Here is a 23,789-nt window from a genome sequence, read left to right as displayed (position 1 = left end):
CTTGTGATGGTGAGGTGAAGATTCTATTTAGCTCACTGTGGAGTGAGTATATTTTGAGCTTAACCTCTTCAGGCTGGACTGGTATTAGGGATTCATCCATCCTATGGTGAGTGTTACTTGGTCCAACCTCTCCAAGCTCGACTCATATTGAGGCTTCAGTCAACCTTTTCTGATCTTGTACTGGTTTTGAGGGTCCAATGAACCTTTTTCAATCTTGTACTGGTTTTGAGGGTCTAGCGAACCTTTTTCGATCTTGTACAAGTTTTGAAGGTCTAGCGAACCTTTTCTGATCTTGTACTAATTTTGAGGGTCTAGCAAACCTTTTATGATCTTATATTGGTTTTGAGGGTCCAACGAACCTCTTTTGATCTTGTATTGATTTTGAAGATCCAACGAACCTTTTTTGATCTTGTACTGGTTTTGAGGGTCCGACGAACCTTTTTCGATCTTGTACTAGTTTTGAGGGTCTGGTGAACTTTTTCCGATCTTGTATTGGTTTTGAGGGTCTAGTGAATCTTTTCGGATCTTGTACTGGTTTTGAGGGTCCAACAAACCTTTTTCGATCTTTGATGAGTATTCTTTGCTAGCCTCTCCAAGCCTGAGGTGTATGGATGATGTACATCATTTGTGATTGTGGATGCAAGAAACTTTTGTATGATCATGTTTTAGTGATCCTTATTCGGTCCTTTGTTTTGAAGAACTCGGTGGTGCTCTCATATTGGTGCCTAAGGACGATGAGCAAAGAATGCCTGGCATGGCTCCCATTTTGAGCTAAGGTTAGCAGGATGTTGGTGATGCCCTGCTATGTGAGTATTATGATGACTCTTTAGGCGTCTTCATTAGGAAATGAGATGGGTGGCAAGGATTTTGGTGTTGTTCAGGCCATGTGAGTATTGTAATGCCTCTCCAGGCGTCTTCTGTGGTGATTTCTCTGATTGATTAGTTGGCAAAAACCTTGTGTTATTCATATCATGGTGAGTATTATGATGCCTCTCCAAGCGTCTTCATTGGTGATGTATGGTTCTATTTTTGTATGGTTCTATTCATTGGTGATGTATTTTCTGAGTCGTTGTTTTTTGTCTAGTTGCTAATGACAAAAAAAGTATTCTCCCCGATGATGGTGCTTATTTATTTGATGAATATTATTTTGATGCCACTCCTGGCTTTGATCTGGTAATCTGTTCCTGTGAGCTTGCTTATTCCTCCTTGGAGAGTTTTGTTCTGTCTTGCTATTAATTGTCTTACTTTTCTTGGTGGCTATATGAAACCACTTGTATGGAGTGCCCCTATTGGCCTAGGCTCGTGACGCCTTTTTGTTGATATGTAGCCCTACTTGGTGGTCGAGCTTTTTGATGCTCGTGAGTGCTTTGGCTTAAGTGCTCCCCATGACACAAACAAACAATACAAAAATGCAAAGAGGATGCAAAGAGGGTGCAAAGCAATAATGGATTGGATGTCTTTTTTTGGTGTTTGAAGGTGAACTTATACCTTTTTGTGCACATTTGTGTCATGCTATGCAATGATGCTTTTATGGTAATGATTAAAATGCAGATTGATTTTTATTTTCAAGAAATTAATTTGTGCATGATAATTATTAGCATAGATTGTTAGCCTTTAGCCGTGTTGAATTCATTCCAGGTGTCGCTTCTTGAACCTGAGGTTTGTGTAATTTGGTCCTCTTGTCTATACTAGATATAACAAATTAGCCCTTAGATCAAGTGTACCTAGGCTTTGCTCTAGGACACCTCCAACTTCTCCCTATGAGTGTTCACTATGCATACTCCGTGTATCTCTCAACATTACCTTAACACCATATGGGTCAAGAGAAAATAAAGGAACGAGATATATTATTTTTTGCAAATGTTTTGTTAGAAGGGATTTTTTTTTAAAATAAAAAAAAGGGTTTAAGAAGAATGCTTGGTCGAGGTAGGCTAGTGTTTAGGTTGATAAACAAGGAGTATCCATTGTAGGGAAGTTGTTGTTGTTGTTGTACTTAGCCTTTTCTTGTTTAGAAATCAAGTGATGACTTGAGGTTGTGCTTTGATTGAATGATCCCTGTTGAGCCGTCTTTCGGTTTTCAACTCGGGTTGCTACTTTAACGTCCTAACTTTTTTCCTAGGTCACTTGAGATGTGTTCACTAACAGACATTTTCCTTTTGATCCTTACTTTTTCCTAAGTTACCCTTTTTTCTTGTGGGTCCCCTAGCGAACCTTGCCATAGTTTTTGTGCAGCCCCTTTTAGTGGGTTTCCTATCGGGCTTATGTTTTTGCAACGTTTTTTTTGAGATATGGGATTCCTTCTTTCTTTTATTAACCCAGGTTATGTTTAAGTTATGTTTTCAAATTTTATTGTAAGGCTATCATTAGAATAATGTCCCTATTCCGGACATGCTTTGTTTATTGCAAGTTATTTAATGAGGCTTAGAGTAAAGAGAAAGAAAAGAAATAAGATGGATAAAAAGTATGGCATTAAAATAATATTTTGGTTTGCACGTCCCCTTTTAATATAGCTCGAGGGCTCGAGCATGCCCCGAGTTCGTGATTCATACACAAAGAAGTAGAAGGAGGGTGCCTCTTGGAGAGGCCTAGGTTGTCTAACTACTAGAGTTAGTCCTTCACTTACTTGGATCTTGGCGCTTTGGAAAATCTCGTGTAGGAGGAGGTCCTTCGGCTTCTTCTCCCATGAAGGTGTTGTCGACCCATATCCTGAGCCTTTCTTAGGAAGTAGCTATAAGCAGAAGCGATAACGGAGCTTGGAGTAGAACTTCCATGGAGTATTACTTCTCAAGAGGAACATTCGGGTTGCTTTTTGATTTTTAGTTCGAATAAACGTTGCTTTTTCTTTAGCCTTTTTTTCTTACATAAGACCCTTGTCTTGGCGAGCTTTTTTTTTTATCCTAAGTTTTGCCTAGAACGCCCTTTGTTGGTTTTCGTTCTAGTGGGTTCTTCACAAGCAATGCTTTTAAGTACAATGCTTTCTCTCTCTCTTGAAATTATCTTTGTAAGAAAGCTTTATTCACTTTTGGCTTACATATTTGAGGGATTCGTCCTCCTCCTCAGGTTCTGTTTATTAGCTTGCAACTCGTTAGGAGTATGGGTTTGTCCATTCCTAGTCATTCATCCTATCCCGCTTGGATTTCACAGTCCCACGACACAACTTTATCTTGCTATTTGGGGAAAAAGTTGGCGTCTTGATAATTAATGGTTGTGGCGTTCTTTGCCCTTTACCCACTTGGATCGTAACTGGTTTAACCATTAAGTGTGCCCCGTTCTAGAGTGCTGTAGACCCCTAAAATTGTCCGGGTCAGAAATAAAGCTCAAAGACTCTCGAAGACCGAAGGAAAGTCAGCCGGAAGGACTCCTGGAAGACCCTAGGATGATTCTTTGTAGGTCTAGAAGTCTTAGAGTAGCTTAGAATAAGGGTGTGTGAGGATTGGAGCTCAATACACCCTCCCAGAGGTTCAGTACGGCCGTACTGAGCCATTTGAACTGCAATACGGCCGTAGTGAACTCAATACGGCCGTACTGAAGTTTTTGAACTTCAGTACGGCCGTACCAAATTCAAGACGGCCGTACTGTAGTTCAAAAAAGCTCAGTACGGGCCGTAGTGAAATCAATACGGCCGTACTGAAGTTTTTGAACTTCAGTACGGCCGTACCAAATTCAATATGGCCGTACTGTAGTTCAAAAACCCAGTACGGGCCGTATTGACCTCCCAGGCCGTATTGCGCCCCAATCCTATAAATAGAACGTCATTTGCACGTCCTCCCACACTTTTTCCAGACTTTTGGACCCTCTTGCTGAGTATTCTGGGTTTTTTGAGCAGTGTTCTGCCCTAGAAGTCTCTCCGAGAGCCGATCCGACAAAGTTCTTGAGTTCTGAGCATTTAGCTTGAGGATTCGAACTAGTCGAAGGGAAATCTTTTTGATTTCCATAGTAAAAATTAATCTTTAGGGAAGGAGCGAGCAAGCGTGTAGTGGGAAGGAGCGCCAAAAAGCCTCCTAACGTCTGTTTGAATATATAAAAGCACGCTTCAAAGGTTTCTTTTTCAAATCCTTCCTTTTATTTCTTTCTGATTGTTGCATTGCATTTTTCATCATGTAGATATCTCGTTTATAGTCGTTTCTAATAAATAGGGGTAATTTAGTAATTTTACACTATTATTTATAAAATAATCCGTCATAGGGAACCCGAAAGGGGCGTTGTGGGGTGCTAACACCTTCCTCGCACGTAACCGACTCCCTTACCCGACTCTGGTTGTAATGGCCAAAGTTGATTTATGAAATCAATTGCCTTATATCTTTTTCCAATGTTTTGAGTAAAACATTGGTGGCGACTCCAAGAACCCTTCTTTTGCGAAAACCACTAATCCATGGAGGGTCCCGCTTGGGATTAACATGGATTGGTGAATCATTTAATAAAATTGTTAGTTCGATGAGGTCTCAGTTTGAGAATAAGTCGTTCTAACAATCCATCATTTTTCAAACCTTTAAAAAGAGTCCAACCATCGTCGCGAATGCCAATGTCTGTTTCGGCGGGTGGCGACAAGTGCGAGTTCGATTACCAATAGCTTACTTTCCATTACTTCTGACTAACACACATAGGTTAATTTCTCTTTTTATCTTATTTATTCTTTTACAAGGAAAGATATGTTCTAAATGAATGTAATGCAGAATGCAGAGAAAGTTTAGAATTGATAAATATCAGTTCCATTGATTTGATTATTGGTGAATGCTTAAATGGATTTTGACAATATCGAGAATCTAAAGAAATTTTGGGCTAGATGTTGTTTGTGAAAAAAACACACCTTATTAATGCCTTAGTTTGCAATTTTTTTTTTGTTAAAGACTTTTGTCCTAGTGGACTCGTAATTTTCCCCAAAATTTTTATTAATAAAATATTTTTGTCATAGTGGGATTTTTGTAAATAGTGCACATTAGTTTTTAAAAGGACTTGTTTCAACAAACACATCAATGTAAGGGCCCAATTATAGTATTTTCAAAATCAATTTGGACCTTTCTTTAGAGCACAAATACTGTTGTATATTAAAGCATTCACTTTTGTTAACTTTCTATACATGTTTCTACCTAATCCTTCCACAACTAATAAAATAGAATGAATGGGAATTAAAGAGCTAGTCTAAAATGCATGTCATGGTATTATATTTTTTTGCCTAAATTGTTGGTCCTAGTGTACTAGAATCTAGAAGGGGGATGAATAGATTCTATCCTAAGATAACTCTCTTTTCACACAATTCTTGAAAACAACCTATCAAGAATTCTAAAATACAACCTTTATGCATTTTGAATAACAAGGAATAGTATATTACAAGGTTTATTACTGACATAGCAGAATATCAAAGTATATGTAGCAAATCAATCACTTGTAATCAAGGTTGATTTTATATTACCTTCTTTTTAATCAAATTCAATTACAAGAATCATAATCAGAGTTGGTACTATAATTGAAATTTCATTTTTCACAAATCTTTAAACAAGAAATCAACAAGGTTCTTAAAGATAAGGGTAAGAAGATAAAGAACATCGAAATTTATACTAGTTCAGCCATCCACTTGGCCTACATCCAATTCTCCTTGATTTAGCATCCTACTAAACCAAAGATCATTCACTATAATATTGTTTTACAAACACCTTGCACACACAATATTACAAGAATTCAAAAAAAAATCAATCTTGACACCCCAAGATTGAAAATAATCAAAATTTTTGTACCCCACATAAATTAATTGAGAAACCCTACTCAAGAATTCAAAATCTCTTGTTGAGATACCCTATGTCAAGAGATACATCAATCAAAATGAAAATACAAGTTTAAAGATCAGAGTAATATCACCTAATTCTGTTAAGATATTGATCTTTCACTCTTGAATACAGTTCTTGAATTTCTTCTTTCAAAAATTTATGTTCTGTCTTTGCACTTCTTTTAAATTTTAGAAAATTTCTTTGGTAACACTTTAATCGTATTTATGAAAGTATTCCTTTTCTAAGATGTTTTCTTTTCAAAAGATTTCTAAAAGTTCTCTTAAGGATTCTTTTTAATTTCAAAAATATTGTTTTTATAGAGTGCAAGACATGATTTAGTTATAAAGAGTAATAATAGAAGTAATCTATTACCTGTAATGGTAATTTGTTACCTGCTATTTAAAATTAAACTAGAAACATAAAATTGTCCAGGGTAATCAATTATCTCTAGGGGTAATCGATTATCCTGTGTTTATAAAGTCTTAGAATTGCCTTTCATTCCATGGTAATCGATTATCTCTTGTAGTAATCGATTAGCATAATGAAAACTGTTTTTTGAGCCTGATTCCAAGCAAGAGATGGGCCTGACCCTCTTTAAGAGACCTTAGTGAAGTCGTCATCTGTTGAAACCCAAAAGATTGCAATCTTGCCAATAGATAGTTTGGACTTCTATTTGAAAATCTCATTGATTAGGGAACGCCTAGAAACTAGACTAAGCCCTAATCAATGTTTTTTTTTAAATGTTCTTAGAAGTCGTCACCGATATTTTACTCAAAATATCGGAAAAAGAAGAGGATTTCAAATGTTAATTATGGCCTTGAAAACCAAAATTAGGTTCGGGGGTTGATTACATGTAGCGAAGGTATTAGGCACCTTACAATGTCCTAATTTGGTACCCTATGACAAATTTAGCATAATAATAAATAATAATTTGAATATTTACCTCTTTTATTAATTATTTAGAGGACGAAAATACTTATTATCTATGTGGATATTTATTTATTTATTTATTGCATATAAGAAAATAAAAATAAATAAAATGATAAATAAAATAATAAATAAAGCAATAAAAAAATAATAAATCAAAATAAAAAAATAAGAGACAAGAATTTAAAACCTTCGAAGCAAGCATTTTATAAGGGAATCTTCCCAAATGCAGGGCGCTGTCGCCACCCGCCGAAACGGACATTGGCATTCGCGACGAAGGTCGGACTCTTTTTAGTTTTGAAAAATGATGGATTGTTAGAACGACTTATTCTCAAACTGAGACCTCATCGAACTAACAATTTTGTTAAATGATTCTCACCAATCCATGTTAATCCCAAACGGGACCCTCCATGGATTAGTGGTTTTCGCAAAAAGGGGTTCTTGGAGTCGCCACCAATGTTTTACTCAAAACATTGGAAAAAGACATAAGGCAATTGATTTTCGCAAATCAACTTTGGCCATTACAACCAGAGTTGGGTAAGGGAGTCGATTACGTGCGGGGAAGGTGTTAGCACCCCACAACGCCCCTTTCGGGTTCCCTATGACGGATTATTTCATAAATAATAGCGTAAAATTACTAAACTACCCCTATTTATTGGAACGATTATAAGTAAACTATCTACATGATGAAAGCTTTAAACGTGCAATGCAACAATATAAAAAGCGGTAAAAGAAAGGATTTGGAAAGAAACCTTAGAAGCGTGCTTTTATATATTCAAAAAGGAATCTAGGAGGCTTTTTGGCGCTCCTTCCCACTACACGTTCGCTCGCTCCTTTCCCTAAAAATAATGTTTACTATGGAAATCAAAGAGATTTCCCTTCGACTTGTTCGAGTCTCAAGCTAATGGCTCGTGAACTCAAGAACTTAGTCGGATCGGCTCCCGGAGAGATTTCTAGGGCAGAGAATAGCTCAAAAACCCAAGAATACTCAGCCAGAGGGTGGAGGAATGCTCCAAAAGTGTGGGAGGACGAGCCAATGACGTCCTATTTATAGGATTGAGGCGCAGTACGGCCTAGGGGGTCAATACGGCCCGTACTGAGTTTTTGAACTACAGTACGACCGTATTGAATTTGGTACGGCCGTACTGAAGTTCAAAAACTTCAGTACGGCCGTATTGATTTCACTACGGCCGTATTGTAGTTCAAATGGCTCAGTACGGCCGTACTGAACCTCTAGGAGGGTGTATTGAGCTCCAATCCTCACATACCCTTATTCTAAGCTACTCTAAGACTTCTAGACCTACAAAGAATCATCCTAGGGTCTTCCAAGAGTCCTTCCGGCTGACTTTCCTTCGGTCTTCGAGAGTCTTTGAGTCTTATTTCCGACCCGGACAATTTTAGGGGTCTACAGGCGCGATTTGGCAGCCCTTCACTTTACAAAAAACCTCACTACCACTCAAAGATTTATATAGAGAGGGGTAGCTATTCAGCTTCAGGTGTGCTCAATCCCTTGGCCATAGGGTTTCTTATATATCCATCTAGGAGGCAAAACCATAAGAGAGTTGTCCAATGTGGGACTAAATCTTATAAAAATACAATCTTTCTATAGGCACCGAGCAGAACTTCTAGAGAACTTGTTAACCATCAGATCATGCTGGTTTTTTTATGGTATCCTTGATCGAAGTCGTATCCAGTCAAATAATAACAATTAAATGCAATACCAGGAAGCTTTCCTAGGTCGTCTCCCAATGACCATTCTCTTTGACAAAGGTTCAAACACATAGTGGGGGGTTTGGACAGATTTGAGCAAAATTAGAAAATGGAACAATAATGCAGATTAAAATAGTAATTAAGACATATTGACTCCTTGTTAAGATTGCAAGTCTCTTATCCCCAGTTCACAAAAGATTTCTTTGCCAACTTAATCTTTGATCCATCCAAGTTAATCAACTAAGCAAAGATTAACTCAAGACTTCCCTACACGAATTAAGCAAACATATACAACATTAAACCTCTCCACATGATTAAGAAAACTGTGTCATTAAGCATGAACAGATGTTGAACGCATTAATATAGAGATCTAATAAAGAAGAATCAAGCGGAACAAAGATGCACAATACGAACAGAACATAAAATAGAGATTACAATTTTCTCAAGGAGACAACCCAAAGGGTTTTAGCCTTCCATTAAAATGAAAATATAGCAAATAAAATAGACAAAGAACAGCAGAAAATAGACCAAAATAGTAATGAAAAATAGAGACAACAAGGGAGAAGAAGAAAAACTAACAATCTGTATTAACCTCAATGTAAAAACGTAAGTCTAGAGATAAGTAGAGAAAAAAAATGTGAAGAAGAAGAAGAAGAAATAGATAAAGCCTCAAATAGAAACTAAACTGGACGTCTGAATGAGTGTTCCCCTTGAATGGGCAGCAAAACCTGATGGACCATGGGCCAAGGGCCCAATTACTGTAGACCCCTAAAATTGTCCGGGTCGGAAATAAAGCTTGAAGACTCTTGAGGACTAAAGGAAAGTCAGCCAGAAGGACTCATGGAAGGCCCTAGGAGGATTCTCTGTAGGTCTAGAGGTCTTGTAATAGCTCAAAATAAGGAAGTGGAGGGAATGAAGCCCAATACGGCCTCCCAAAAGTTCAGTACGGTCGTATTGAACATTTTGAACTACAATACGGCCGCACTAAACTCAATACGGCCGTATTGAGGTTTCTTGAACTTCAATACGGCCGCACTGAACTCAATACGGCTGTATTGAGGTTTCTTGAACTTCAATACGGCCGTACTGAATTCAATACGGCCGTACTGAATTCAATACGGCCGTATTGTAGTTCAAAACTTCAATACGGGCCGTATTGACTCCAGGGCCCGTATTGCGCCTGTTCCCTATAAATAAGACGTCATTTGGACGTCATTCTACACTTTTACACTGAGTTTTAACCCTCTTCTTGAGTATTCTGGGTTTTTTTGAGCAGTGCTCTGCCTAGAAATCACTCGGAGAGTTGATCCGACAAAGTTCTCGAGTTCTGAGCTTTTTGCTTGAGTCTCGAACTGAGTCGAAGGGAAATCCTCCGGATTTCCATAGTTAAAATTTTCTAGGAGGGAGCGAGCGGGCTTGTAGAGCGAGGGAACGCCAAAAAGCTTCCCAGTTTTACTTGAATATAAAAGCACGCTTCAAAGGTTTCTTCTTAAGACCTTCCTTTTACTGCTTTCTGTGTGTATATTTAACTGTCATCATGTAGATAGTTAAGTTATAATTGTTTAGAATAAATAGGGGTAATTTAGTAATTTTGCACTATTATTTTTAGAAATAATCTGTCATAGGGAACCCGAAAGGGGCGCTGTGGGGTGCTAACACCTTCCCCACACGTAACCGACTCCCTTACCCAACTCTGGTTGTAATGGCCAAAGTTGATTTATAAAATCAATTGCCTTAAATCTTTTTCCAATGTTTTGAGTAAAATATTGGTGGCGACTCCAAGAACCCTTCCTTTTTTATGAAAACCGCTAATCCATGGAGGGTCCCGCTTGGGATTAACATGGATTGGTGAGCCTTTTAATAAAATTGCTCGTTTGACAAGGTCTTAGTTTGAGAATAAGTCATTCTAGCAATCCATATTTTTAAACAAATAAAAGAGTCCAACCATTCTTCGCGAATGCCGAAAGCCCGTTTCGGGCCGGTGGCGACAGATGGCGACTCCGCTGGGGAAGCCTCGAGAGTCAGTCCCATTTAGTGACAGATTATTTTTAACAAATAATAGTTAAAATTACTTCATTACCCCTTGCTTGTATGATAACATGTTTATCTATTTGGCTTTAATAACTGTTGTATGTTTAAATTCTCGCAATTGTTTGAAATATAAATTGCACACAAACCTTTGCACACAACAGTTCCCTCTATACCCGGGGGCATGAGTGGTAAGCCATAGGGAGTGGATGTTAGTACGGCCGGTTGTCGAATGGGTCTATAGGTGCCCGTAGACCGTTGTCGGAAAGCATCACTCAAGGTGATAACCATGAACTCGAGTCCGACAGTGCGTTGGAGCTTTCCATCGACTTACGACGAGAGGAATTGGGTCCCTATAATGGGGGCACCTTGGGGGCCTCAGACCGGTGAGAACAGTTAGAACCACCTTGAATATGCACTTTTCTGCAGGATACCCCTACCTCGTGATTCGCTCGTGACTGTTCGTGGATGAGTGAATTGTTTGTGCATTGTTTATGTGACATTGTTTGAGCATACATTGCATTTCTTTAAACATACAACATTCCTATTCCTTTTTAAATAAGAATAAATAGAAATAAGAATCTTCCATTACATGGTGTTAGCATCTACCTTCATCACATTCATATAGGTAGTTTCCCTTTTCACCCTAAAAATACAAAAATATATATATTCAAAAAAAAAAAAAAGGGTTATTTATCCAAACCAAGCAATATCATGCATCATCTTAGAGACATCCTAAAAACATGATAATGCTTAGTTGAATAAACACAATGCATGCATATTCAACGTCATCATCTCATATCATGCATTCTTATCAAAGATCATGGAGGGATCTAGATTTGCATTTCATACATCCCTCCTAGTAATTCATCAATAAACATTAATAAAAAGAAAGAATTAATCGATGCGTATGTTCAAGATGGATCGCACGCCGTTTGTTATTAAGTGTAAGCCAACAACCGCGACAAGCGAACACACGTCAACTCCGTTGTTGGTAATCAAGACAAACAAAGGGGAAGGTCCAACACCATTAAGGATCACCGCTCCAAGGCCTTTCCCTTACGAATCAAATAAGGTTGTGCCGTGGATATACGACATCCACTCTTCTGCCAACAGCAATATCTCCAACATCGCTGGACTTGGGGGCATGACTAGGAGTGGCAGGATCTACACTCCCGAAGATCTTCATGATAAAGTTCCCAAGAATAAAGGGAAAGAAAAAGAAGAGAAAACCGAGGAAAACAAAGAATCCGAGGAGGAGACAGATAAGCTGTTAAAATATATCCGACAGAGCGAGTACTCCATCGTGGATCAACTTCATAAGACGCCAACAAAGATTACTCTGTTGTCGTTGATCCTATGCTCCGAACTGCATCGACAAGCTCTGTTGAAAGTCTTGAACGAGGCATATGTGTCGCATACTATCTCCCAAGACAAATTTGAGGGGATTGTTAGTCACATTACGGCTAATGATCACCTCTCTTTCACCGATGAAGAGAGCCCCGCTGAGGGACCGAACCACAACAAGCCCTTGCACATCTCTGTAAAGTGCAAGGAGTATCACATCGCTAAAGTCTTGGTAGATAATGGATCTTCCTTGAACGTGATGCCAAAAAGAACGCTCGATCAAGTGGCAATCAAGGGAGTCCAAATGCCCCCGAGCAACATGATCGTTCGAGCTTTCGACGGATCTAAAAGAGAAGTAGTGGGAGAAATCAATCTTCCAATCCAAATTGGACCCACTATCTTCAACGTCGAATTTCAAGTGATGGACATTACTCCGGCATACAGCTGTCTCCTTGGCCGACCTTGGATTCATGATGCGAAAGCTGTACCCTCTACGCTCCACCAGAAAGTCAAGTTCATAGTGGGTGACAAACTGGTGACTGTACAAGCTGAAGATGACATACTCATCAGCAAGCCATCCAACATACCTTATGTGGATGCAGCAGAGGAAGCTTTAGAAACCGCCTTCCAAGCATTGGAGATCGCCAATGTTGAGACATTTCCCCGAGAAATGAAGAAGGTAGCCCATATGCTCACCAAGAATGGATACTTGCCGGGACAAGGACTTGGCAAGGACTCCCAAGGAATTCCGGAGCTACCCATCATCAAGGATAATCCGGGGAAACAAGGGTTAGGATACAACCCTGTTAAAGATCAAAGAACGAAGAGGAATCAAGATCCTTCTCGACGTTCTTTAAGCCAGATCTTTAGGAAGGCCGGTTCACAAGCATCAAGGCCGGTCGTCGTCATCAAGTGCTCTCCTCCTTCCGATAGGGATGTGTAAACCTGATGACTATTAGAGATTACTCCTCGGGGACAGCCCGACCCCCGAGCCTCGATAGGGCACATGTTTCCACTATGATTATAATAAAATCATTCTTTATTATTTCTTACTGCTTCTCTTCTTGCTTACAATAAATTTCTAAACCACATTATTTTTAACCCTGTTTGAATAAGCATGAATGAGGTTAAGATTGTCTTAATAACAATAAACCCGCATCATTTTTATGTGGAAGTGTGCGTGACAACTTAGAGCACCTTTCCTTGGCCTCGACAAGTGCCATCATGGATAAAAAGAAAATCCTTTAAAAACAAGAACCATAAAAACAAAAAAGCTCGGCAGGAAACCCAAAAAGGGGGCTGCGCAAAAATAAGAGCAAAAGACCCGCTAGGAATCCCACGAAAGGGTGACCTAGGCAAAAGTTAGGGTTGCAAAAATGAACAAAAACAAAAGTCCGCTAAAACGCCACAAAAGGGTGTTTTAGGCAAAAATAAGGACAATCAAAAAGCGAAAAGAAATCCATGATGGTACCATGAACAGAATTCAAAAAGAAAAAGTTCAGGGAAAGCTATCTAAGTTGTCAAATCACAACGTCAATAACAAGATTTGATTAACTTCATAAATGCTTAAACAAACAAGCCTAAACACAATAAGCCTACCTTGGCCAGCCATTCTTACAAAAACCATTTTTCAAAATGAAAATAAAAACCCCTCTAAAACACAAACTTTCGAAAAATATATACCTTTCCTTTCTTTTCTCTCTTGTCCCAAGCGATTTTAGGATAATCTAGTGGAAACATGGAGATATAGTGGTCAATAGGAGGGTTGACATATCTTCTAAAGGAAGGGAAGGATCACTGGGTTGACGACGCCCATCTCAATACAACACGCATCATTCCTCGGTTACAGAAATCGGCAGCGCACAGCCTGTCTAAGAGGAATGGCAGAATCCAAACAAAAACGCATCGGTTAATTCTTTTGAAAGATAAATCAAATAGAATTAGGTGCATCATATATCATACATGCATACAGATGATAGGTGTAATGGAAGATCACTTATTCTCTGTTTATTGAAAAAAACAAATTAATAAAATAATTAAACTTGCATTTTGTGCATCACGCACATTAATTGCACATTCAAAGACCTCATCATGAGGCAGTCGCATAAAATAGAAAAAATAGAAAAATTGCTTGTGTATGACAACGGCAAACAAAATGCATAAATTCAGAAAATCAATAAAACGTACAGAATAATTGAGCCTGGAGAGGCTCGCCGAAATAATACTCCCTCGTCATACAGAATAATTGAGCCTGGAGAGGCTCGCCGAAATAATACTCCCTCATCATACAGAATAACTGAGCCTGGAGAGGCTTGCCGAAATAATACTCCCCAAATCATACAGAATAACTGAGCCTGAAGAGGCTTGCCAAAATAATACTCCCCAGAGACATTTCTGTACAGAAAAAGCCAAAACCAACAAAAAAGGCAAAAATACAGAAAAAGCCAAAATCAACAAAAAATACAGAAAAAACCGAAATCAACAAAAAAGGCAAAAACACAGAAAAAGCCAAAATCGACAAAAAAGGCAAAATACAGAAAATCCAACAAATCATACAGAATAACTGAGCCTGGAGAGGCTTGCCGAAATAATACTCGTACAGAATAACTGAGCCTGGAGAGGCTTGCCGAAATAATACTCATACAGAATAACTGAGCCTGGAGAGGCTTGCCGAAATAATACTCTCAGAATAACTGAGCCTGGAGAGGCTTGCTGAAATAATACTCTCTCAGAATAACTGAGCCTGGAGAGGCTCGCCGAAATAATACTCCCTCAACAGAATAACTGAGCCTGGAGAGGCTTGTTGAAATAATACTCTCTCAGAATAACTGAGCCTGGAGAGGCTTGCTGAAATAATACTCTCTCAGAATAACTGAGCCTGGAGAGGCTCGCCGAAATAATACTCTCTCAGAATAACTGAGCCTGGAGAGGCTCGCAGAAATAATACTCCCCAGAGAAACCTCAGCTTAAGCTCATGGAACAAATCCCCAGCGAGAGCTATCAAAGCATGATCGTCAAAATCCCCAATGGAAGCGCGATCATCCAAACAAAATATCCAAGTCAAAGGATTTAAACTTCCTCAGTGGAAGATAGCTTTCCAACTCAAACGAAGAGTGAAGCTAAGCCTGAAGAGGCTTTCTAAATAATACTCTGGGATACATAAGAACTTCAAATCCCCAGTCGCCTACACAAGAGGCACTCCTTCAAAAAGGAAAACCCAAAAAAAAAAAAAAAAAAAAAAAAAGGATCAATAACAATTCCCCAAGCGGAATTTGGCTTTTCAGCCAATCATTGAACATCAAGATGATATGCCTAACAGAAGAGGCTAATCAAAATCAACGACAAAATCCCCAGCGGATAACAGCCTACACAGAGGCAACAAAAATCAAAAAAATCAAAAAAGAGTCACCCGAATAAGGATAACCGGGATACTCCACAACGTCAAAAGGACGACAGCCAATCATAAGGCATCGCTCACATCAGAAAGAGCATCTTTGTGTCTGCACCCCCAAGGAATCAGAAATTCCCCAATGGGCACCAACTACCCAATGGAAAGTTGGGACACAAGAACCTATGAGTAACTGCACATCCCCTAGACGGATCCCTGCGTTATCCAGCCCTCAGTGGCACAAAAATCAAAAACAATCGTCGAAGCAGCATCGTGGACTGTGGAGACAAAATCATCTCAAAGCCTAAGAGGCGCTACTCAGCTACCCAGTTGTCGAGAGCACCGAGGTATGCACAAGCCTGGAGAGGCGGTACTCAGCTACCCAGTTGTCGAGAGCACCGAGGTATGCACAAGCCTGGAGAGGCGGTACTTAGCTACCCAGTTGTTGAGAGCACCGAGGTATGCACAAGCCTAAGAGGCAATACTCAGCTACCCAGTTGTCGAGAGCACCGAGGTATGCACAAGCCTGGAGAGGCGGTACTCAGCTACCCAGTTGTCGAGAGCACCGAGGTATGCACAAGCCTGGAGAGGCGGTACTCAGCTACCCAGTTGTCGAGAGCACCGAGGTATGCACAAGCCTAAGAGGCAATACTCAGCTACCCAGTTGTCGAGAGCACCGAGGTATGCACAAGCCTGGAGAGGCGGTACTCAGCTACCCAGTTGTCGAGAGCACCGAGGTATGCACAAGCTTGGAGAGGCGCTACTCAGCTACCCAGTTGTCGAGAGCACCGAGGTATGCACAAGCCTGGAGAGGCAATACTCAGCTACCCAGATGTCTAGAGCACCGAGGTATGCACAAGCCTGGAGAGGCAATACTCAGCTACCCAGATGTCCAGAGCACCGAGGTATGCACAAGCCTGGAGAGGCAATACTCAGCTACCCAGATGTCCAGAGTACCGAGGTATGCACAAGCCTGGAGAGGCAATACTCAGCTACCCAGATGTCCAGAGCACCGAGGTATGCACAAGCCTGGAGAGGCAATACTCAGCTACCCAGATGTCCAGAGCACCGAGGTATGCACAAGCCTGGAGAGGCAATACTCAGCTACCCAGATGTCCAGAGCACCGAGGTATGCACAAGAGGCGATACTTAGCTACCCAGATGTCGAGAGCACCGAGGTATGCACAAGCCTGGAGAGGCAATACTCAGCTACCCAGATGTCCAGAGCACCGAGGTATGCACAAGCCTGGAGAGGCGTTACTCAGCTACCCAGATGTCCAGAGCACCGAGGTATGCAATGAGCCTGGAGAGGCGACGACTAATACTCACCCTGGAGAGGGCAAACTCAACCTGGAGAGGTTACTCAACAATTTTCCCACCTGAAGACACTACAAGTCGGAAGGATGGCTTATTCCCCGGACAATTGGGTCAACTCCTTTACTTATCAAACGGTACACCAAAAGGCCGTTTGACTAAGTAAAGGGGGGGCAGCTGTAGACCCCTAAAATTGTCCGGGTCGGAAATAAAGCTTGAAGACTCTTGAGGACTGAAGGAAAGTCAGCCAGAAGGACTCATGGAAGGCCCTAGGAGGATTCTCTGTAGGTCTAGAGGTCTTGTAATAGCTCAAAATAAGGAAGTGGAGGGAATGAAGCCCAATACGGCCTCCCAAAAGTTCAGTACGGCCGTATTGAACATTTTGAACTACAATACGGCCGCACTGAACTCAATACGGCCGTATTGAGGTTTCTTGAACTTCAATACGGCCGCACTGAACTCAATACGGCTGTATTGAGGTTTCTTGAACTTCAATACGGCCGTACTGAATTCAATACGGCCGTATTGTAGTTCAAAACTTCAATACGGGCCGTATTGACTCCAGGGCCCGTATTGCGCCTGTTCCCTATAAATAAGACGTCATTTGGACGTCATTCTACACTTTTACACTGAGTTTTAACCCTCTTCTTGAGTATTCTGGGTTTTTTTTGAGCAGTGCTCTGCCTAGAAATCACTCGGAGAGTTGATCCGACAAAGTTCTCGAGTTCTGAGCTTTTTGCTTGAGTCTCGAACTGAGTCGAAGGGAAATCCTCCGGATTTCCATAGTTAAAATTTTCTAGGAGGGAGCGAGCGGGCTTGTAGAGCGAGGGAACGCCAAAAAGCTTCCCAGTTTTACTTGAATATAAAAGCACGCTTCAAAGGTTTCTTCTTAAGACCTTCCTTTTACTGCTTTCTGTGTGTATATTTAACTGTCATCATGTAGATAGTTAAGTTATAATTGTTTAGAATAAATAGGGGTAATTTAGTAATTTCGCACTATTATTTTTAGAAATAATCTGTCATAGGGAACCCGAAAGGGGCGCTGTGGGGTGCTAACACCTTCCCCACACGTAACCGACTCCCTTACCCAACTCTGGTTGTAATGGCCAAAGTTGATTTATAAAATCAATTTCCTTAAATCTTTTTCCAATGTTTTGAGTAAAATATTGGTGGCGACTCCAAGAACCCTTCCTTTTTTATGAAAACCGCTAATCCATGGAGGGTCCCGCTTGGGATTAACATGGATTGGTGAGCCTTTTAATAAAATTGCTCGTTTGACAAGGTCTCAGTTTGAGAATAAGTCATTCTAGCAATCCATATTTTTAAACAAATAAAAGAGTCCAACCATCCTTCGCGAATGCCGAAAGCCCGTTTCGGGCCGGTGGCGACAATTACTAGAGCTATGGCCAAGAGCATACAGGAGGGATTCGATAGATTGAAGACTAATGGACTTTCTAACCCCAAGGTACTCTTCATATGGACCACCCTATCTTGAAGAGAAGGCATAATTTTTTTGTATATAGTTTTCATTGTATAGGTCTCTTTTTGTCTTTGTATTTGCAATGCACTTTATTTCCTTTTTATAGAACATTCTATTGTGTATTTAGAGTAGGTTCTTTCAATACTTTTTCTCCATTTTACCTTGTATTAAAGGTCACCCATTTTACATTTTTTCAGTAGTAGAAGTGGGGTGACAAATAGCAAGGCATGAGGGTGTGATTAGCAATTGGACCAGAATTGGGCCTAGGAAAACTTTTACATATTGGACTTGTTTTTCTCCATATTTTTCAAGGAATTGATTTATCTAGGCCTAACCATCATTGGGTGAACCTAACTAAACCAAATCCAAAATCATTGAAACAGATTAAGTGATCAAACAAGCCCAAGGCCGCCTAGCTTTCTCCTTTGGCCGAATTGTTTCTTGAAACTTGGTGCCTTAGGAAGCTTGTGCTACAAGCTTCTAACTTAGCTTGCTTCCCAAGAAAGCTAAGATAGAAGCTTGCTCCACAAGCCTCCTAAACTAGAGTGGACGGTCAAGCTAAGCCAACCATGGTTCACTTGAACCACGGTTAAGCTTAGCTTGCTCCACAAGCTACCTACTTCTATAAATTCCTAAACCTCACTCTTGTACTCACTTTTGAGCATATGACTTCAAAATTTTTCACTAAAATTATCTCTCTCAAGAGTCTCAATTCCGTGGAGAAGAAGTTTTTCCCCTAAGCTTCTCAACAAAGGAATTCCTCATTTGTTCTTTGGTTCCTTAAGTTTCTTCCTCTTCACAAGCTTTGGAGCTTTTCAATCGTAGCTTCCGCCATTGATAAGTCCAACCTCAAGAGAAGAGGTCTTTGAAGGTGGAGAGTGAAGAAGAACATCAACCACCTCTTCAACTACTTCCATCATTTTTGGTATCTAGAGCCTTGGTGCTCTTGAGGTTATGTGTTCTTGTCTCTTTAATTGTTTCGGTCATGTCCTAAATTCCTTACATGTCTTGATTGTTTTTGTTGTATGGATCTATTTTTTCCACATATTTTTTATGGATCCACATTTTACATGATTTGATTGGTTCATTATTTTTTCTTGTTCCTTAATTCTTGAACCAATCTGATTTTACCTTAGGGTTTGCTTTTTATTTTTACTTTAGTCTTGCCTATTCCATAAACTGAATCCGTGATTGGATTATAACAATGTTTAGCATGTGTTTTTGGATTTTAATCATGGAATTTTTGTCTAGAGACATGTTTAGTCCTTTACATGTCATTAATTCCTAGACTAGCTTGTTTACCCTTTGTTGTTGTCTTGTTTTGGTCAATTCGGTTTATGCAATTTATATACTCTTTGTGCCTGACCTATATGTGCTTTTGTTTTACATATTTTTTTTTTGAAGGGAATTGTTTTACATATTTGAGTTCTTGATTTGTTATTAGTTCTAGCAAATTTATTAGAGTTAGGTTTCCTTAATGTTTTGCAAAAGAGTTTTGTCAAAAATATTGTAAACACTAATTGATTCCTTAGGTAGCTACGTGTAGTCTTAGTGAGACTGGTCCTTGGAAGTATTTGGTACTTTCCAAACTCTCACATAGGTTTATTTCCTTTCACATCTAGTTTATGTTTTCACCCCTTTAAGTTTTCAAGTCATTTAAGTTTTCATGCAATTTATGTTTTAAGCAATTTATGTTTTCATGCAATTTATGTTTTCAAGAAATTTATGTTTTCAAGTCCTTATGTTTTGATTGCATACACATAGGCACTTGCTTGTTATTTTCCTTTTGAAAAATACTTTGTGAAAACCTTTTGTGTAAGATAAGGCATAAAGGGGTTTATAACTTTTTACATAAAGAGGCTTGGTTATTAAGTGGCTCTTTGTGGCTCACCTCCCTCTAAAGTTTAATTTGTATTCTTAGACCTCTAAGTGCCAAGTCTAAGCTCTTCCAAAAAAATATTATTTTCTTAAAAACTATTTTGTGTGAAGAGAAAAATCTGACTGTTTAAAATGTCTGAACAATCCGACTATAGCGGAAGTGATAGCTCTCCTAAAAGCATTTCTTACTTAACAAAAGAGCTAAAATCACTTAAACTATGGAGGAAGCAAGAGGCCATCCACAAAGAGAAGGATAAAATTGAAAAGGAGGCCCAACTTGCTATCCTTGAGGAAGATTTGAGACTTCTTAAACAAGAAGAAGAAAAATTGAAAGAAGACATGAGAAAACAAAATAGGAGAACTAGGAGCTCACATTCCTAATACTTTTCTCCCAATGAGAGCCTAAACATAGGCGACCATTATCAACCTACACCTAGAAGAACCACTAGGCCAAGGGAAGTCAAAGTTGATCTCCTTCAATTCTTTGGAAAGGATGATGTGGAAGCTTACTTAGATTGGGAGATGAAAAGTGAGTAACTCTTTGCTTGCCACAAGATAAGTGAAGAGAGGAAAGCCCCTCTGGCTACCCTTAGCTTTCAAGGGCATACCATGTATTGGTGGACAACCTTAGAAAGAGAAAGGCGTCTCCACAATGACCCTACTATCCAATATTGTAATGATCTTAGGAGTGCATTGAGGAGAAGACACATTCCCACCTACTATGGAAGGGAGCTTATGAATAAGCTCCAAAGGCTCCAATAAAGGGACATGTTTGTAGAACAGTACAGGCAACAAATGAAGCTTTACATGATGAGGGCATGCATTAGGGAATACAAGGCTACTACTGTAGCTAGATTCTTAAGTGGTCTTAATTTAGAAATAAAAGACCAAGTGGAGCTACTACCCTACAAGGACCTAAATGACTTGGTCCAACTTTGTGTAAGGGTAGAACAATAGCAATTAAGAAAATCCTCTTTTAAAAGAGAAAGCTCCCACTCTTCATCTCTAAAGAAATACTACAAGAGGGAGGGAAAATCATTTGAAAAGAAGAAAATTTTGGAACCCTCCAAGGATCTAGCTAGAGAGAAGGATAAAGGGAAGGGAAAGATCACTCCATACACTAGTTCTAGGACTAGTGATATTAAATGTTTAAGTGTTTAGGGAGAGGTCCCATTGCCTCCCAATACCCCACAAATAAAGTGGTGATCTTGAGAGGGCATGACACTTATAGTAGTTAAGAGGAGACTACTACTTCCTGTAGTGATAGTGAGGAAGAAACAAGTGAGCAAGAAGAGAATGTGGAGTAGACTTTTCCTTGTGAGGGGAGCTCTTAATGATTAGGAGACTCCTCAACAACCAACCTAGTGGTACTCTATCACAAAGTGAGAACATTTTTCATACTAGATGTCATCTTTCAAACAAGGCTTGTTCTCTCATTGTTGATAGTGGATCATGGTGCAACTGTTGTAGCACTAGGCTGGTTGAAAAGTTGTGTTTAACTACTAGTCCCATCCTAAACCTTATCAACTACATTAGCTTAATGAGGATGGAGATATAGTAGTTGACCAACAAGTAAAGGTCAAGCTTTACATTGGGAAATATGAAGATGAGGTGATATGTGATGTAGTACCAATGGAATCTTGTCATATCTTACTAGGAAGGCCATGACAATTTGATAAGAAAACCATGCATAATGGCCTTACTAATGAGATTAGCTTTACTCACAAGGAAAAGAAATTTGTTCTTCATCCTCTTTCTCCTCAGCAGGAGGCAAAGGATCAAGCACTAATGAAACTCAAAAGATAAAGTGAGAAAAAAATTACAAAGAAAGGAAGAAAAAAGACAAAAAAAAAAGTCCATGAAAGCTAGGGATAAAGAGAGTTATAGGGAGAAAGGAGTCCCCTCCCTAGAAGTTGTTAATCAAGAGAAGGAGATTTCAAAACAAAACCTCTTGATTAAACAACCTTTTTTATCCTTCTCTGTAGAAGGACTCTTACTTGCACTGCCACAACTAGTGGAAATGAGACTTTACCTAAGGGGGTCAAAATTATTTTAAAAGAATTTAATGATCTATTTCCTTTAGAAGGTCCAATGGGCCTTCCCCTGTAAGAGGGATAGAACATCAAATTGACCTTGTACTTGGGGCTAGCCTACCCAATAGGCCAGCCTATAAGAAAAACCCCGTAGAGACTAAAGAAATAGAGTCTCAAGTCCAAGAGTTGTTGGAGAAGGGCTGGTTTCGAAAGAGCTTATGTCCTTGTGTTGTACCAGTGTTGTTGGTTCCAAAAAAAAGATGGCAAATGGAGAATATGTTGTGACAGTAGAGCCATCAACAACATCACTGTAAAATATAAACATCCTATCCCTAGGCTTGATGACATGCTAGACGAGCTTCATGGAGCCATTGTATTTTCTAAAGTTGATCTTGAAAATGGTTACACTCAAATTAGAATTAAAGAAGGTGATGAATGGAAGACTGCTTTTAAGACCAAGTTTGGATTATATGAATGGTTAGTTATGCCCTTTGGGCTTACTAATGCTCGTAGTACATTTATGCATCTCATGAATCATGTCTTAAAGGATTGCATAGGAAAGTTTGTTGTAGTTTATTTTGATGACATTCTTATATATAGTAGGTGCCTAAGTGATCACATAGGACACTTAAGGAAAGTCTTTAATATTCTTAGGAAAAATCGTCATTTTGGAAACTTAGAAAAATGTACTTTTTGTGTAGATAGTGTTTTATTTTTAGGTTTTACAATTATCAAAAAAGGGGTTCATGTGGACCCCAAGAAAATCAAGGCCATCCAAGAATCAACCACTCCTAAAAGTGTTTGAGATATTAGGAGTTTCCATGGGTTGGCTAGCTTTTATAGGAGATTTTTTCCTAATTTCTCCACACTTGCCTCCCCATTATATGATTTAGTTAAGAAAAATGTTGAGTTTCAATGGGGAGAGCAACAAGAAAGAGCCTTCCTAACTTTAAAGGATAAGCTCACCCATGCACCACTTTTAGCTCTACCAGATTTTTCTAGAACTTTTGAGCTAGAATGTGATGCCTCTAGGGTTTGCATTATGACACCCTCTACCCCGCATACCATAACACATAAATAATAAAATTTGAATAACAATCTTTCATTATTAAAATACCAAATATGTTCAGATAGAGAACACCATATTTATAACTTAAACAAATAACATAATCAACAGAAATTACAAAAGAAATAAGACTAAGGTTTTCAAAATAATTTATTAGAAATAACATCCTAATCTAATCCTATCTACGCCCCGATGTCACATGGCCTCTTAGACCAAAGCCCAACACTGAATCTTAAGCTTCATCACCAACAATCCTCAGCCTCATGCTGATGATCACCTGTATAACAGCCAAAGGAAAACAACACAAAAGAAAAGGGAGTGAGAAACATCTCACTCTGGCTCACAGTGTAGGAATACACAGTGGATAGCCAGACACAAAAAAACATGCATATTTGTACATTGCATAGATAGATTAAGAATAATATCGCATTCCATTCACCAAAGGCATAAAAATCACTTTAACATATAACATTAAAATGAACATGTAATGGACACAAACTACATATTATCATGCATGTGGCGCCAGTATGGGCCGTTCCTAAATTAGGGTGATTTAGTAGCTAAGAATTGGTCGTTCCCAAAGTGGAACGGGCCATTCCAAACTACTAAAATGGCTTGTAAACCCAAGATTGGAACGGGTCATTCCAACACAAGCTGTTATCAGTAAATTTTGGACCCAGAACGGGTTGTTCCACTTTGGAAATGGGTCGTTCCAAATATGGTCGTAGTGAGTTAAAACTCATCTCCAGAACGGGCCGTTCTGGTTTGAGAATTGGCATTTCCATATGTGAATTTTCCACATGATGAAAGGATCCAGAACGGTCCGTTCCTGATCCAAAATGGGCTATTCTGGCCA

The sequence above is a fragment of the Cajanus cajan genome, chromosome 7 (assembly GCF_000230855.2).
Source record: "Cajanus cajan strain Asha chromosome 7, NIPB_CcT2T_4, whole genome shotgun sequence".
Taxonomy (NCBI): domain Eukaryota; kingdom Viridiplantae; phylum Streptophyta; class Magnoliopsida; order Fabales; family Fabaceae; genus Cajanus; species Cajanus cajan.
The sequence above is the reverse complement of the archived record's forward strand: the minus strand, read 5'-3'. Positions refer to the sequence as shown.